Raw genomic sequence first — 18,139 nt, 5'->3', positions numbered from 1 at the left:
TTGTAAGGTCACAATATACCAAAAGATTTCCTACACAAATTCATTTTGAAAGCAATAACTTTAACACAAAATAAAGTCAAACTTTTGCGCATAGACACCATCATACCCATACCTTTTCTTAAAGAGCACTCCAAGCCGAGTTGATATAAACAATAAAAAAGCTAGGTCATGCGTTTTGCAAGAAAGAACTCGACACGAATCAGCGGTCACTGTTTTACAGCCATCTATTTACCGGCTTCGTACCAGTGGATGAGGGATTCCCGCCATCTGTCAAAGTCTCATGTAGTTTCCAACCTTCAAGCAAAAGAGTGAATTCCTTTCAAACATCAATGTTTTCCCTACCGCATGAACAAAGAAACATTCTAAAATAAAGCCATGGCAAGTGCCCCTACAGAGCATTGTGTCTTCTTATAAATGATGTTCATGTTTTTAGAGAGTATAGCCTTGCACTCAAAAAAGATATAGTATCTTGTAACCTAAAGGAGAAATATATTATGATTAAAACGTGTTTTTTTCTTGCATATTATTATCTTCCTATTCATATTGCACCAATATCTTAAGTTTGGCTTGATTATCTGTCCATTTGGCAATTTTATATAATATTTTCACACGCGGGTGTTTTCGGTCCGAAGAAGGCGAATTTAGGCCTGTTAAAGCTTAAATGTCCCTTTAAGATTTAAAGCTGTTGTGTTCAATATCTGCAACAAAATACCAAAACAAACCAAATGGGCAAGCACGTGGGGCTTATGCGGGGTGGGGAAAGAATGAATTCGTTAAATAATTTCACTCTAAGCAAATTTGATAATGTCTTTTTGTGTGTTTTTTTTAATCACCCCAAAAATGTCAATTTCAAAGCAAAAAAAAACAATTTCATCCAAGACAGTAAACAAATTAGTAAAAATGAGAGATCAAAGATACTTTGAAGTGTAGAAATCAATAAGCTTCCAATAAGTTGTTATTTGGCACCAATAAAAGTGTGAAATCTTGAAAGCGCCTTGTCGCTCGGAGCCTATTTATTTACCAGCAGCCAATGATATATTCTAGCATATAATGTCATGGGTGCCTTTAAACTGCAGCAGATGGTCAATATGCACCGCCAGCTCTCATTTAGAGGTTCAAGAGAATACAAAATTTCATAATTTGGGCACAAAACAAGTACTTTTGACTATTTTTATGGTGGCAATCTGGTCAACATGGGGGTTCATAACCGAGCGAAAGAAAAAAGGCTCATTTTGGGGTTTTAGACTGTAAGGAAAGGTTAAAATTAACAAGAAACATATATGTGGGCAAGCAATATAAGCTTAGAAATGAGGTTCCATGTAGTAACAGGGGCAGAAAGGCAGCTCAGACCAATTCAGACTTCCTGCAAGGGGTTTCTAGTACTTCTTCTGGGGACACAGCTTCCCGCAGAATTCTCAACACAACATATATCATTGATCCATGTCACCTTTGTATGCAAAGACAAGCGAATAAGGTCAATACTTCCCTTAAATCACTGAATAAGAGAAGCACGTACCAAATAAAAAACAAAACTGGTTGCTGAAAGTGCCAAATTTTGGCAAAAAGATCTTTCTAAGGTTAATGATGAAGGGGACACTTGCTACAACAATCCTATGTTAAAGTCGGACGCGACATCCTTTCAAGCCAGAACCAGGTTTGTAAGCATATTGTGAGAAAACAATAACAAACACAAGCTAATTGTAGGGTTACAAGTAGCAAATCAACTCAGCTGTACTGCATACATGCTCAGGAACAAGGATAAACCTGTTAAGTGCCAACTTCCGCTGCCAACAAAGCATGAGCTTTACGCGTCAGGACGCGAACCTATCGATACAAACTGCACGGGGAATTTCACGACGGCAAGGGTTTGAGTGACCACAAACCTGATTTTGACAGTATTCCACATCTTAAGCATCATAAATATGCTTATTTGCTTGTGTACATGATAATAATTTAGTATTATTACCTGTTTTGCCATCAACAACCCTTATCAAGTGGCCCTCGGCTTAGTCGCAGACATTCCTCTACCTGAAAAAGTCAAAATACCCAATAGAAATAGATATAAAACGAAAAAAACATGCAATCATGTATTTTAAGTGTATTTCTATGAATAATATGAAGTAATAAAGCTTGTTATATTCATGATTGTACTAAATATGAAGGCTGGCTCAGTTTAGCGTCTCCTGCACTGTCCAAACTGTAAAAATGTCCGCCATTCCATGTCGGTGAAATGGGGCTCTGTTTGAATGTTCATGCTTTACGCACAAGCTATTGTTGCGTTACTGGATCATGAAGTCCCTGGCGTTGAATTCTGACTTCATGTAGCACATTAACGCTACACGGTCAACCAATATGCCTTTGAATTTAAGTCAGGAAGCAATTTAGCCCTTATTCGGCTATATAAGGGTGAGGGTTCAACTTAAAAAACAACTATTCCAGGTCAAATGATCTGAATTCATGCATTTAATGCACTTATTTTCTTCTCTTTTGCTGAGCATTGGCCAAAAACCAGCTTTCCCGGTCATATTTTGCAATTAAAGATGATATTTCATTTTTACCTTAAGTTAGTTTAGGTCACAATACATTAAAAGATTTCCTACACAAATTCAATGTGAAAGCAGTAACTTTAACACAAAATAAAGTCAAACTTTTGCGCATAGACACCATCATACCCATACCTTTTCTTAAAGAGCACTCCAAGTTGAGTTGATTTAAACAATAAAAAAGCTAGGTCATGCGTTTTGCAAGAAAGAACTCGACACGAATCAGCGGTCACTGTTTTACAGCCATCTATTTACCGGCTTCGTACCAATGGATGAGGGTTTCCCGCCATCTGTCAAAGTCTCATGTAGTCTCCAACCTTCAAGCAAAAGAGTGAATTCCTGTTAAACATCAATGTTTCCCTACCTTATGCACAAAGAAACATTCTAAAATAAAGTCATGGCAAGTGCCCCTACAGAGAATTGTGTATTCTTATAAATGATGTTCATGTTTTTAGAGAGTATAGCGTTGCACTTCATAAAGATTAAGTATATTGTAACCTAAAGGAGAAATATATTCTGATTAAAACGTGTTTTTTCTTGCATATTATTATCTTCCTATTCATATTGCACCAATATGTTAAGTTTGGCTTGATTATCTGTCCATTTGGCAATTTTATATAATATTTTCACACGCGGGTGTTTTCGGTCCGAAGAAGGCGATTTTAGGCCTGTTAAAGCTTCAACGTCCCTTTAAGTTTTAAAGCTGTTGTGTTTAATATCTGCAACAAAATACCAAAACAAACTAAATGGGCAAGCACGTGGGGCTTATGCGGGATGGGGAAAGAATGAATTTGTTAGATATTTTCACTCTAAGCAATTTTGATAATGTCTTTTTTGTGTGTGTTTTTTTAATCACCCCAAAAATGTCAATTTCAAAGCAAAAAAAACAATTTCATCCAAGACAGTAAACAAATTAGTAAAAATGAGAGATCAAAAATACTTTGAAGTGTAGAAATCAATAAGCTTCCAATAAGTTGCTGTTTTGCACCAATAAAAGTGTGAAATCTTGAAATCGCCTTGTCGCTCGGAGCTTATTTATTTACCAGCAGCCAATGATATATTCTAGCATATAATGTCATGGGTGCCTTTAAACTGCAGCAGATGGTCAATATGCACCGCCAGCTCCCATTTAGAGGTTCAAGAGAATACAAAATTTTATAATTTGGGCACAGAACAAGTACTTTTGACTTTTTGTATGGTGGCAATCTGGTCAAAATGGGGGTTCATAACCGAGCGAAAGAAAAAAAAGCTCATTTTGGGGTTTTAGACTGGAAGGAAAGGTTAAAATTTACAAGAAACATATATGTGGGCAAGCAATATAAGCTTAGAAATGAGGTTCCATGTAGTAACAGGTGCAGAAAGGTAGGTCAGACCAATGCAGACTTCCTGCAAGGGGTTTCTAGTACTTCTTCTGGGGACACAGCTTCCCGCAGAATTCTCAACACAACAAATATCATTGATCCATGTCACCTTTGTATGCAAAGACAAGCGAATAAGGTAAATACTTCCCTTAAATCACTGTATAAGAGAAGCATGTACCAAATAAAAAACAAAACTGTTTGCCGAAAGTGCCAAATTTTGGCAAAAAGATCTTTCTAAGGTTAATGATGAAGGGGACACTTGCTAAAACAATCCTATGTTTAAGTCGAACGCGACATCCTTTCAAGCCAGAACCAGGTTTGTTAGCATATTGTGAGAAAACAATAACAAACACAAGCTAATTGTAGGGTTAAAAGTAGGAAATCAACTCAGCTGTACTGCATACATGCTCAGGAACAAGGATAAACCTGTTAAGTGCCAACTTCCGCTGCCAACAAAGCATGAGCTTTACGCGTCAGGACGCGAACCTATCGATTCAAACTGCACGGGGAATTGCACGACGGCAAGGGTTTGAGTGACCACAAACCTGATTATGACAGTATTTCACACCTTAAGCATCATAAATATGCTTATTTGCTTGTGTACATGATAATAATTTAGTATTATTACCTGTTTTGCCATAAACAACCCTTATCAAGTGGCCCTCGGCTTAGTCGCAGACAGTCCTCTACCTGAAAAAGTCAAAATACCCTATAGAAATAAGATATAAAATGAAAAACAACAACATGCATTCATGTATTTTAAGTGTATTGCTATGAATAATATGAAGTTATAAAGCTTGTTATATTCATGATTGTACTAAATATGAAGGCTGGCTCAGTTAAACGTCTCCTGCACTGTCCAAACTGTAAAAATGTCCGCCATTCCATGTCGGTGAAATGGGGCTCTGTTTGAATGTTCATGCTTGACGCACAAGCTACTGTTGCGTTACTGGATCATGAAGTCCCTGGCGTTGAATTCTGACTTCATGTAGCACATTAACGCTACACGGTCAACCAATATGCCTTTGAATTTAAGTCAGAAAGCAATTTAGCCCTTATTCGGCTATATAAGGGTGGGGGGTCAACTTGAAAAAACTGCTATTCCAGGTCAAATGATCTGAATTCATGCATTCAATGCACTTATTTTCTTCTCTTTTGCTAAGAAATGACCAAAAATGAGCTTTCCCAGTCATATTTTGCACTTGCAGATGATATTTCTTTTTTACCTAAAGTTAGTTTAGGTCACAATATACCAAAAGATTTCAAACACAAATTCAATGTGAAAGCAATAACTTTAACACAAAATAAAGTCAAACTTTTGCGCACAGACACTATCATACCCATACCTTTTCGTAAAGAGCACTCCAAGCCGAGTTGATTTAAACAATAAAAAAGATAGGTCATGCGTTTTGCAAGAAAGAACTCGACACGAATCAGCGGTCACTGTTTTACAGCCATCTATTTACCGGCTTCGTACCAGTGGATGAGGGTTTCCCGCCATCTGTCAAAGTCTCACGTAGTCTCCAACCTTCAAGCAAAAGAGTGAATACCTGTTAAACATCAATGTTTTCCCCACCGCATGCACAAAGAAACTTTCTAAAATAAAGTCATGGCAAGTGCCCCTACAGAGCATTGTGTCTTATTATAAATGATGTTCATGTTTTTAGAGAGTATAGCATTGCACTCCAAAAAGATTAAGTATATTGTAACCTAAAGGAGAAATATATTCTGATTAAAACGTGTTTTTCTTGCATATTATTATTTTCCTACTCGTATTGCACCAATATCTTAAGTTTGGCTTGATTATCTGTCCATTTGGCAATTTTATATAATATTTTCACACGCGGGTGTTTTCGGTCCGACGAAGGCGATTTAGGCCTGTTAAAGCTTTAATGTCCCTTTAAGATTTAAAGCTGTTGTGTTTAATATCTGCAACAAAATACCAAAACAAACCAAATGGGCAAGCACGTGGGGCTTATGCGGGGTGGGGAAAGAATGAATTTGTTAGATATTTTCACTCTAAGCAATTTTGATAATGTCTTTTTTGTGTGTGTTTTTTTAATCACCCCAAAAATGTCAATTTCAAAGCAAAAAAAACAATTTCATCCAAGACAGTAAACAAATTAGTAAAAATGAGAGATCAAAGATACTTTGAAGTGTAGAAATCAATAAGCTTCCAATAAGTTGCTGTTTTGCACCAATAAAAGTGTGAAATCTTGAAAGCGCCTTGTCGCTCGGAGCCTATTTATTTACCAGCAGCCAATGATATATTCTACCATATAATGTCATGGGTGCCTTTAAACTGCAGCAGATGGTCAATATGCACTGCCAGCTCCCATTAAGAGGTTCAAGAGAATACAAAATTTTATAATTTGGGCACAAAACAAGTACTTTTGACTATTTTTATGGTGGCAATCTGGTCAACATGGGGGATCATAACCGAGCGAAAGAAAAAAAGAGCTCATTTTGGGGTTTTAGACTGGAAGGAAAGGTTAAAATTTACAAGAAACATATATGTTGGCAAGCAATATAAGCTTAGAAATGAGGTTCCATGTAGTAACAGGGGCAGTAAGGTAGCTCAGATCAATGCAGACTTCCTGCAAGGGGTTTCTAGTACTTCTTCTGGGGACACAGCTCCCCGCAGAATTTTCAACACAACAAATATCATTGATCCATGTCACCTTTGTATGCAAAGACAAGCGAATAAGGTAAATACTTCCCTTAAATCACTGAATAAGAGAAGCATGTACTAAATAAAAAACAAAACATGTTGCCGAAAGTGCCAAATTTTGGCAAAAAGATCTTTCTAAGGTTAATGATGAAGGGGACACTTGCTACAACAATCCTATGTTTAAGTCGAACGCGACATCCTTTCAAGCCAGAACCAGGTTTGTAAGCATATTGTGAGAAAACAATAACAAACACAAGCTAATTGTAGGGTTATAAGTACCAAATCAACTCAGTTGTACTGCATACATGCTCAGGAACAAGGATAAACCTGTTAAGTGCCAACTTCCGCTGCCAACAAAGCATGAGCTTTACGCGTAAGGACGCGAACCTATCGATTCAAACTGCACGGGGAATTGCACGACGGCAAGGGTTTGAGTGACCACAAACCTGATTATGACAGTATTTCACATCTTAAGCATCATAAATATGCTTATTTGCTTGTGTACATGATAATAATTTAGTATTATTACCTGTTTTGCCATCAACAACCCTTATCAAGTGGCCCTCGGCTTAGTCGCAGACATTCCTCTACCTGAAAAAGTCAAAATACCCAATAGAAATAAGATATAAAATGAAATAAAAACATGCATTCATGTATTTTAAGTGTATTTCTATGAATAATATGAAGTTATAAAGCTTGTTATATTCATGATTGTACTAAATATGAAGGCTGGCTCAGTTAAGCGTCTCGTCTCCTGCACTGTTTAAACTGTAAAAATGTCCGCCATTCCATGTCGGTGAAATGGGGCTCTGTTTGAATGTTCATGCTTGACGCACAAGCTATTGTTGCGTCACTGGATCATTAAGTCCCTGGCGTTGAATTCTGAATTCATGTAGCACATTAACGCTACACGGTCAACCATTATGCCTTTGAATTTAAGTCAGAAAGCAATTTAGCCCTTATTCGGCTATATAAGGGTGGGGGTCAACTTGAAAAACAACTATTCCGGGTCAAATGATCTGAATTCATGCATTTAATGCACTTATTTTCTTCTTTTTTGTTAAGAAATGACCAAAAATGAGCTTTCCCAGTCATATTTTGCACTTGCAGATGATATTTCTTTTTTACCTTAAGTTAGTTTAGGTCACAATATACCAAAAGATTTCGTACACAATAACTTTAACACAAAATAAAGTCAAACTTTTGCGCACAGACACAATCATACCCATAGCTTTTCGTAAAGAGCACTCCAAGCCGAGTTGATTTAAACAATAAAAAAGATAGGTCATGCGTTTTGCAAGAAAGAACTCGACACGAATCAGCGGTCACTGTTTTACAGCCATCTATTTACCGGCTTCGTACCAGTGGATGAGGGTTTCCCGCCATCTGTCAAAGTCTCACGTAGTCTCCAACCTTCAAGCAAAAGAGTGAATACCTGTTAAACATCATTGTTTTCCCTACCGCATGCACAAAGAAACATTCTAAAATAAAGTCATGGCAAGTGCCCCTACAGAGCATTGTGTCTTATTATAAATGATGTTCATGTTTTTTTAGAGAGTATAGCATTGTACTCCAAAAAAAATAAGTATATTGTAACCTAAAGGAGAAATATATTCTGATTAAAACGTGTTTTTCTTGCATATTATTATCTTCCTATTTATATTGCACCAATATCTTAAGTTTGGCTTGATTATCTGTCCATTTGGCAATTTTATAAATATTTTCACACGCGGGTGTTTTCGGTCCGAAGAAGGCGATTTTAGGCCTGTTAAAGCTTCAATGTCCCTTTAAGATTTAAAGCTGTTGTGTTTAATATCTGCAGCAAAATACCAAAACAAACCAAATGGGCAAGCACGTGGGGCTTATGCGGGGTGGGGAAAGAATGAATTTGTTAGATATTTTCACTCTAAGCAATTTTGATAATGCCTTTTTTGTGTGTGTTTTTTTTAATCACTCCAAAAATGTCAATTTCAAAGCAAAAAAAACAATTTCATCCAAGACAGTAAACAAATTAGTAAAAATGAGAGATCAAAGATACTTTGAAGTGTAGAAATCAATAAGCTTCCAATAAGTTGCTGTTTTGCACCAATACAAGTGTGAAATCTTGAAAGCGCCTTGTCGCTCGGAGCCTATTTATTTACCAGCAGCCTAATGATATATTCTAGCAAATAATGCCATGGGTGCCTTTAAACAGCAGCAGATGGTCAATATGCACCGCCAGCTCCCATTTAGAGGTTCAAGAGAATACAAAATTTTATAATTTGGGCACAAAACAAGTACTTTTGACTATTTTTATGGTGGCAATCTGGTCAACATGGGGGTTCATAACCGAGCGAAAGAAAAAAAAGCTCATTTTGGGGTTTAATACTGGAAGGAAAGGTACAAATTTACAAGAAACATATATGTAGGCAAGCAATATAAGCTTAGAAATGAGGTTCCATGTAGTAACAGGGGCAGTAAGGTAGCTCAGATCAATGCAGACTTCCTGCAAGGGGTTTCTATTACTTCTTCTGGTGACTCAGCTTCCCGCAGAATTCTCAACACAACAAATATCATTGATCCATGCCACCTTTGTATGCAAAGACAAGCGAATAAGGTAAATACTTCCCTTAAATCACTGAATAAGAGAAGCATGTACCAAATAAAAAACAAAACTGGTTGCCGAAAGTGCCAAATTTTGGCAAAAAGATCTTTCTAAGGTTAATGATGAAGGGGACACTTGCTAAAACAATCCTATGTTTAAGTCGAACGCGACATCCTTTCAAGCCCAGAACCAGGTTTGTAAGCATATTGTGAGAAAACAATAACAAACACAAGCTAATTGTAGGGTTACAAGTAGCAAATCAACTCAGTTGTACTGCATACATGCTCAGGAACAAGGATAAACCTGTTAAGTGCCAACTTCCGCTGCCAACAAAGCATGAGCTTTACGCGTAAGGACGCGAACCTATCGATTCAAACTGCACGGGGAATTGCACGACGGCAAGGGTTTGAGTGACCACAAACCTGATTATGACAGTATTTCACATCTTAAGCATCATAAATATGCTTATTTGCTTGTGTACATGATAATAATTTAGTATTATTACCTGTTTTGCCATCAACAACCCTTATCAAGTGGCCCTCGGCTTAGTCGCAGACATTCCTCTACCTGAAAAAGTCAAAATACCCAATAGAAATAAGATATAAAATGAAAAAAAAACATGCATTCATGTATTTTAAGTGTATTTCTATGAATAATATGAAGTTATAAAGCTTGTTATATTCATGATTGTACTAAATATGAAGGCTGGCTCAGTTAAGCGTCTCCTGCACTGTCAAAACTGTAAAAATGTCCGCCATTCCATGTCGGTGAAATGGGGCTCTGTTTGAATGTTCATGCTTGACGCACAAGCTATTGTTGCGTTACTGGATCATGAAGTCCCTGGCGTTGAATTCTGACTTCATGTAGCACATTAACGCTACACGGTCAACCAATATGCCTTTGAATTTAAGTCAGAAAGCAATTTAGCCCTTATTCGGCTATATAAGGGTGGGGGTCAACTTGAAAAACAACTATTCCGGGTCAAATGATCTGAATTCATGCATTTAATGCACTTATTTTCTTCTCTTTTGTTAAGAAATGACCAAAAATGAGCTTTCCCAGTCATACTTTGCACTTGCAGATGATATTTCTTTTTTACCTAAGTTAGTTTAGGTCACAATATACCAAAAGATTTCCGTACACAATAACTTTAACACAAAATAAAGTCAAACTTTTGCGCACAGACACCATCATACCCATAGCCTTTTCGTAAAGAGCACTCCAAGCCGAGTTGATTTAAACAATAAAAAAGATAGGTCATGCGTTTTGCAAGAAAGAACTCGACACGAATCAGCGGTCACTGTTTTACAGCCATCTATTTACCGGCTTCGTACCAGTGGATGAGGGTTTCCCGCCATCTGTCAAAGTCTCACGTAGTCTCCAACCTTCAAGCAAAAGAGTGAATACCTGTTAAACATCATTGTTTTCCCTACCGCATGCACAAAGAAACATTCTAAAATAAAGTCATGGCAAGTGCCCCTACAGAGCATTGTGTCTTATTATAAATGATGTTCATGTTTTTTTAGAGAGTATAGCATTGTACTCCAAAAAAAATTAAGTATATTGTAACCTAAAGGAGAAATATATTCTGATTAAAACGTGTTTTTCTTGCATATTATTATCTTCCTATTTATATTGCACCAATATCTTAAGTTTGGCTTGATTATCTGTCCATTTGGCAATTTTATAAATATTTTCACACGCGGGTGTTTTCGGTCCGAAGAAGGCGATTTTAGGCCTGTTAAAGCTTCAATGTCCCTTTAAGATTTAAAGCTGTTGTGTTTAATATCTGCAGCAAAATACCAAAACAAACCAAATGGGCAAGCACGTGGGGCTTATGCGGGGTGGGGAAAGAATGAATTTGTTAGATATTTTCACTCTAAGCAATTTTGATAATGCCTTTTTTGTGTGTGTTTTTTTTTAATCACTCCAAAAATGTCAATTTCAAAGCAAAAAAAACAATTTCATCCAAGACAGTAAACAAATTAGTAAAAATGAGAGATCAAAGATACTTTGAAGTGTAGAAATCAATAAGCTTCCAATAAGTTGCTGTTTTGCACCAATACAAGTGTGAAATCTTGAAAGCGCCTTGTCGCTCGGAGCCTATTTATTTACCAGCAGCCTATGATATATTCTAGCAATATAATGTCATGGGTGCCTTTAAACAGCAGCAGATGGTCAATATGCACCGCCAGCTCCCATTTAGAGGTTCAAGAGAATACAAAATTTTATAATTTGGGCACAAAACAAGTACTTTTGACTATTTTTATGGTGGCAATCTGGTCAACATGGGGGTTCATAACCGAGCGAAAGAAAAAAAAGCTCATTTTGGGGTTTAATACTGGAAGGAAAGGTTAAAATTTACAAGAAACATATATGTAGGCAAGCAATAGTAAGCTTAGAAATGAGGTTCCATGTAGTAACAGGGGCAGTAAGGTAGCTCAGATCAATGCAGACTTCCTGCAAGGGGTTTCTATTACTTCTTCTGGGGACATCAGCTTCCCGCAGAATTCTCAACACAACAAATATCATTGATCCATGTCACCTTTGTATGCAAAGACAAGCGAATAAGGTAAATACTTCCCTTAAATCACTGAATAAGAGAAGCATGTACCAAATAAAAAACAAAACTGGTTGCCGAAAGTGCCAAATTTTGGCAAAAAGATCTTTCTAAGGTTAATGATGAAGGGGACACTTGCTAAAACAATCCTATGTTTAAGTCGAACGCGACATCCTTTCAACCCAGAACCAGGTTTGTAAGCATATTGTGAGAAAACAATAACAAACACAAGCTAATTGTAGGGTTACAAGTAGCAAATCAACTCAGTTGTACTGCATACATGCTCAGGAACAAGGATAAACCTGTTAAGTGCCAACTTCCGCTGCCAACAAAGCATGAGCTTTACGCGTAAGGACGCGAACCTATCGATTCAAACTGCACGGGGAATTGCACGACGGCAAGGGTTTGAGTGACCACAAACCTGATTATGACAGTATTTCACATCTTAAGCATCATAAATATGCTTATTTGCTTGTGTACATGATAATAATTTAGTATTATTACCTGTTTTGCCATCAACAACCCTTATCAAGTGGCCCTCGGCTTAGTCGCAGACATTCCTCTACCTGAAAAAGTCAAAATACCCAATAGAAATAAGATATAAAATGAAATAAAAAACATGCATTCATGTATTTTAAGTGTATTTCTATGAATAAAATGAAGTTATAAAGCTTGTTATATTCATGATTGTACTAAATATGAAGGCTGGCTCAGTTAAGCGTCTCCTGCACTGTCAAAACTGTAAAAATGTCCGCCATTCCATGTCGGTGAAATGGGGCTCTGTTTGAATGTTCAAGCTTGACGCACAAGCTATTGTTGCGTTACTGGATCATGAAGTCCCTGGCGTTGAATTCTGACTTCATGTAGCACATTAACGCTACACGGTCAACCAATATGCCTTTGAATTTAAGTCAGAAAGCAATTTAGCCCTTATTCGGCTAAATAAGGGTGGGGGTCAACTTGAAAAACAACTATTCCGGGTCAAATGATCTGAATTCATGCATTTAATGCACTTATTTTCTTCTCTTTTGTTAAGAAATGACCAAAAATGAGCTTTCCCAGTCATACTTTGCACTTGCAGATGATATTTCTTTTTTACCTAAAGTTAGTTTAGGTCACAATATACCAAAAGATTTCCTACACAATAACTTTAACACAAAATAAAGTCAAACTTTTGCGCACAGACACCATCATACCCATACCTTTTCGAAAAGAGCACTCCAAGCCGAGTTGATTTAAACAATAAAAAAGATAGGTCATGCGTTATTGCAAGAAAGAACTCGACACGAATCAGCGGTCACTGTTTTACAGTCATCTATTTACCGGCTTCGTACCAGTGGATGAGGGTTTCCCGCCATCTGTCAAAGTCTCACGTAGTCTCCAACCTTCAAGCAAAAGAGTGAATACCTGTTAAACATCAATGTTTTCCCTACCGCATGCACAATGAAACATTCTAAAATAAAGTCATGGCAAGTGCCCCTACAGAGCATTGTGTCTTATTATAAATGATGTTCATGTTTTTAGAGAGTATAGCATTGCACTCCAAAAAAGATTAAGTATATTGTAACCTAAAGGAGAAATATATTCTGATTAAAACGTGTTTTTCTTGCATATTGTTATCTTCCTATTTATATTGCACCAATATCTTAAGTTTGGCTTGATTATCTGTCCATTTGGCAATTTTATATAATATTTTCACACGCGGGTGTTTTCGGTCCGAAGAAGGCAATTTTAGGCCTGTTAAAGCTTCAATGTCCCTTTAAGATTTAAAGCTGTTGTGTTTAATATCTGCAAAAAAATACCAAAACAAACCAAATGGGCAAGCACGTGGGGCTTATGCGGGGTGGGGAAAGAATGAATTTGTTAGATATTTTCACTCTAAGCAATTATTTTGATAATGTCTTTTTTGTGTGTGTTTTTTTCTATCACCCCAAAAATGTCAATTTCAAAGCAAAAAAAAAACAATTTCATCCAAGACAGTAAACAAATTAGTAAAAATGAGAGATCAAATATACTTTGAAGTGTAGAAATCAATAAGCTTCCAATAAGTTGCTGTTTTGCACCAATAAAAGTGTGAAATCTTGAAAGCGCCTTGTCGCTCGGAGCCTATTTATTTACCAGCAGCCAATGATATATTCTAGCATATAATGTCATGGGTGCCTTTAAACTGCAGCAGATGGTCAATATGCACCGCCAGCTCCCATTTAGAGGTTCAAGAGAATACAAAATTTTATAATTTGACACAAAACAAGTACTTTTGACTATTTTTATGGTGGCAATCTGGTCAACATGGGGGTTCATAACCGAGCGAAAGAAAAAAAGCTCATTTTGGGGTTTTAGACTGGAAGGAAAGGTTAAAATTTACAAGAAACATATATGTGGGCAAGCAATGTAAGCTTAGAAATGAGGTTCCATGTAGTAACAGGGGCAGTAAGGTAGCTCAGATCAATGCAGACTTCCTGCAAGGGGTTTCTAGTACTTCTTCTGGGGACACAGCTTCCCGCAGAATTCTCAACACAACAAATATCATTGATCCATGTCACCTTTGTATGCAAAGACAAGCGAACAAGGTCAATACTTCCCGTAAATCACTGAATAAGAGAAGCATGTACCAAATAAAAAACAAAACTGGTTGCCGAAAGTGCCAAATGTTGGCAAAAAGATCTTTCTAAGGTTAATGATGAAGGGGACACTTGCTAAAACAATCCTATATTTAAGTCGAACGCGACATCCTTTCAAGCCAGAACCAGGTTTGTAAGCATATTGTGAGAAAACAATAACAAACACAAGCTAATTGTAGGGCTACAAGTAGCAAATCAACTCAGTTGTACTGCATACATGCTCAGGAACAAGGATAAACCTGTTAAGTGCCAACTTCCGCTGCCAACAAAGCATGAGCTTTACGCGTCAGGACGCGAACCTATCGATTCAAACTGCACGGGGAATTGCACGACGGCAAGGGTTTGAGTGACCACAAACCTGATTATGACAGTATTTCACATCTTAAGCATCATAAATATGCTTATTTGCTTGTGTACATGATAATAATTTAGTATTATTATCTGTTTTGCCATCAACAACCCTTATCAAGTGGCCCTCGGCTTAGTCGCAGAGATTCCTCTACCTGAAAAAGTCAAAATATCCAATAGAAATAAGATATAAAATGAAATAAAAAACATGCATTCATGTATTTTAAGTGTATTTCTATGAATAATATGAAGTTATAAAGCTTGTTATATTCATGATTGTACTAAATATGTAGGCTGGCTCAGTTAAGCGTCTCCTGCACTGTCCAAACTGTAAAAATGTCCGCCATTCCATGTCGGTGAAATGGGGCTCTGTTTGAATGTTCATGCTTGACGCACAAGCTATTGTTGCGTTACTGGATCATGAAGTCCCTGGCGTTGAATTCTGACTTCATGTAGCACATTAACGCTACACGGTCAACCAATATGCCTTTGAATTTAAGTCAGAAAGCAATTTAGCCCGTATACGGCTATATAAGGGTGGTGGTCAACTTGAAAAACAACTATTCCAGGTCAAATGATCTGAATTCATGCATTTAATGCACTTATTTTCTTCTCTTTTGTTAAGAAATGACCAAAAATGAGCTTTCCCAGTCATATTTTGCACTTGCAGATGATATTTCTTTTTTACCTGAAGTTAGTTTAGGTCACAATATACCAAAAAATTTCCTACACAATAACTTTAACACAAAATAAAGTCAAACTTTTGCGCACAGACACCATCATACCCATACCTTTTCGTAAAGAGCACTCCAAGCCGAGTTGATTTAAACAATAAAAAAGATAGGTCATGCGTTATGCAAGAAAGAACTCGACACGAATCAGCGGTCACTGTTTTACAGTCACCTATTTACCGGCTTCGTACCAGTGGATGAGGGATTCCCGCCATCTGTCAAAGTCTCATGTAGTTTCCAACCTTCAAGCAAAAGAGTGAATTCCTTTCAAACATCAATGTTTTCCCTACCGCATGAACAAAGAAACATTCTAAAATAAAGTCATGGCAAGTGCCCCTACAGAGCATTGTGTCTTCTTATAAATGATGTTCATGTTTTTAGAGAGTATAGCCTTGCACTCAAAAAAGATATAGTATCTTGTAACCTAAAGGAGAAATATATTATGATTAAAACGTGTTTTTTCTTGCATATTATTATCTTCCTATTCATATTGCACCAATATCTTAAGTTTGGCTTGATTATCTGTCCATTTGGCAATTTTATATAATATTTTCACACGCGGGTGTTTTCGGTCCGAAGAAGGCGAATTTAGGCCTGTTAAAGCTTAAATGTCCCTTTAAGATTTAAAGCTGTTGTGTTCAATATCTGCAACAAAATACCAAAACAAACCAAATGGGCAAGCACGTGGGGCTTATGCGGGGTGGGGAAAGAATGAATTCGTTAAATAATTTCACTCTAAGCAAATTTGATAATGTCTTTTTGTGTGTGTTTTTTTAATCACCCCAAAAATGTCAATTTCAAAGCAAAAAAAAACAATTTCATCCAAGACAGTAAACAAATTAGTAAAAATGAGAGATCAAAGATACTTTGAAGTGTAGAAATCAATAAGCTTCCAATAAGTTGTTATTTGGCACCAATAAAAGTGTGAAATCTTGAAAGCGCCTTGTCGCTCGGAGCCTATTTATTTACCAGCAGCCAATGATATATTCTAGCATATAATGTCATGGGTGCCTTTAAACTGCAGCAGATGGTCAATATGCACCGCCAGCTCTCATTTAGAGGTTCAAGAGAATACAAAATTTCATAATTTGGGCACAAAACAAGTACTTTTGACTATTTTTATGGTGGCAATCTGGTCAACATGGGGGTTCATAACCGAGCGAAAGAAAAAAAGGCTCATTTTGGGGTTTTAGACTGTAAGGAAAGGTTAAAATTAACAAGAAACATATATGTGGGCAAGCAATATAAGCTTAGAAATGAGGTTCCATGTAGTAACAGGGGCAGAAAGGCAGCTCAGACCAATTCAGACTTCCTGCAAGGGGTTTCTAGTACTTCTTCTGGGGACACAGCTTCCCGCAGAATTCTCAACACAACATATATCATTGATCCATGTCACCTTTGTATGCAAAGACAAGCGAATAAGGTCAATACTTCCCTTAAATCACTGAATAAGAGAAGCACGTACCAAATAAAAAACAAAACTGGTTGCTGAAAGTGCCAAATTTTGGCAAAAAGATCTTTCTAAGGTTAATGATGAAGGGGACACTTGCTACAACAATCCTATGTTAAAGTCGGACGCGACATCCTTTCAAGCCAGAACCAGGTTTGTAAGCATATTGTGAGAAAACAATAACAAACACAAGCTAATTGTAGGGTTACAAGTAGCAAATCAACTCAGCTGTACTGCATACATGCTCAGGAACAAGGATAAACCTGTTAAGTGCCAACTTCCGCTGCCAACAAAGCATGAGCTTTACGCGTCAGGACGCGAACCTATCGATACAAACTGCACGGGGAATTTCACGACGGCAAGGGTTTGAGTGACCACAAACCTGATTTTGACAGTATTCCACATCTTAAGCATCATAAATATGCTTATTTGCTTGTGTACATGATAATAATTTAGTATTATTACCTGTTTTGCCATCAACAACCCTTATCAAGTGGCCCTCGGCTTAGTCGCAGACATTCCTCTACCTGAAAAAGTCAAAATACCCAATAGAAATAGATATAAAACGAAAAAAAACATGCAATCATGTATTTTAAGTGTATTTCTATGAATAATATGAAGTAATAAAGCTTGTTATATTCATGATTGTACTAAATATGAAGGCTGGCTCAGTTTAGCGTCTCCTGCACTGTCCAAACTGTAAAAATGTCCGCCATTCCATGTCGGTGAAATGGGGCTCTGTTTGAATGTTCATGCTTTACGCACAAGCTATTGTTGCGTTACTGGATCATGAAGTCCCTGGCGTTGAATTCTGACTTCATGTAGCACATTAACGCTACACGGTCAACCAATATGCCTTTGAATTTAAGTCAGGAAGCAATTTAGCCCTTATTCGGCTATATAAGGGTGAGGGTTCAACTTAAAAAACAACTATTCCAGGTCAAATGATCTGAATTCATGCATTTAATGCACTTATTTTCTTCTCTTTTGCTGAGCATTGGCCAAAAACCAGCTTTCCCGGTCATATTTTGCAATTAAAGATGATATTTCATTTTTACCTTAAGTTAGTTTAGGTCACAATACATTAAAAGATTTCCTACACAAATTCAATGTGAAAGCAGTAACTTTAACACAAAATAAAGTCAAACTTTTGCGCATAGACACCATCATACCCATACCTTTTCTTAAAGAGCACTCCAAGTTGAGTTGATTTAAACAATAAAAAAGCTAGGTCATGCGTTTTGCAAGAAAGAACTCGACACGAATCAGC

At 37.0% G+C, this 18,139-nt stretch overlaps 1 long non-coding RNA gene across 1 annotated transcript; it reads right to left on the bottom strand.

The window, feature by feature from the left end:
- Nucleotides 1–1,963: 1,963 nt before the first annotated feature.
- On the bottom strand, nt 1,964–17,399 carry LOC127861145 (uncharacterized). Its single transcript, XR_008040096.1, has 5 exons — nt 17,335–17,399; nt 12,224–12,285; nt 9,665–9,726; nt 7,105–7,166; nt 1,964–2,028 (listed from the first exon to the last, which is right to left on the bottom strand). It is a non-coding gene; the product is annotated as an uncharacterized LOC127861145 (long non-coding RNA).
- Between the last annotated feature and the right edge of the window lie 740 nt (nt 17,400–18,139).

Source organism: Dreissena polymorpha, chromosome 15 (assembly GCF_020536995.1).
Source record: "Dreissena polymorpha isolate Duluth1 chromosome 15, UMN_Dpol_1.0, whole genome shotgun sequence".
Lineage (NCBI taxonomy): Eukaryota > Metazoa > Mollusca > Bivalvia > Myida > Dreissenidae > Dreissena > Dreissena polymorpha.
Note: the sequence above shows the minus strand (reverse complement) of the source record. Positions and strands in the feature narration are given on the sequence as shown.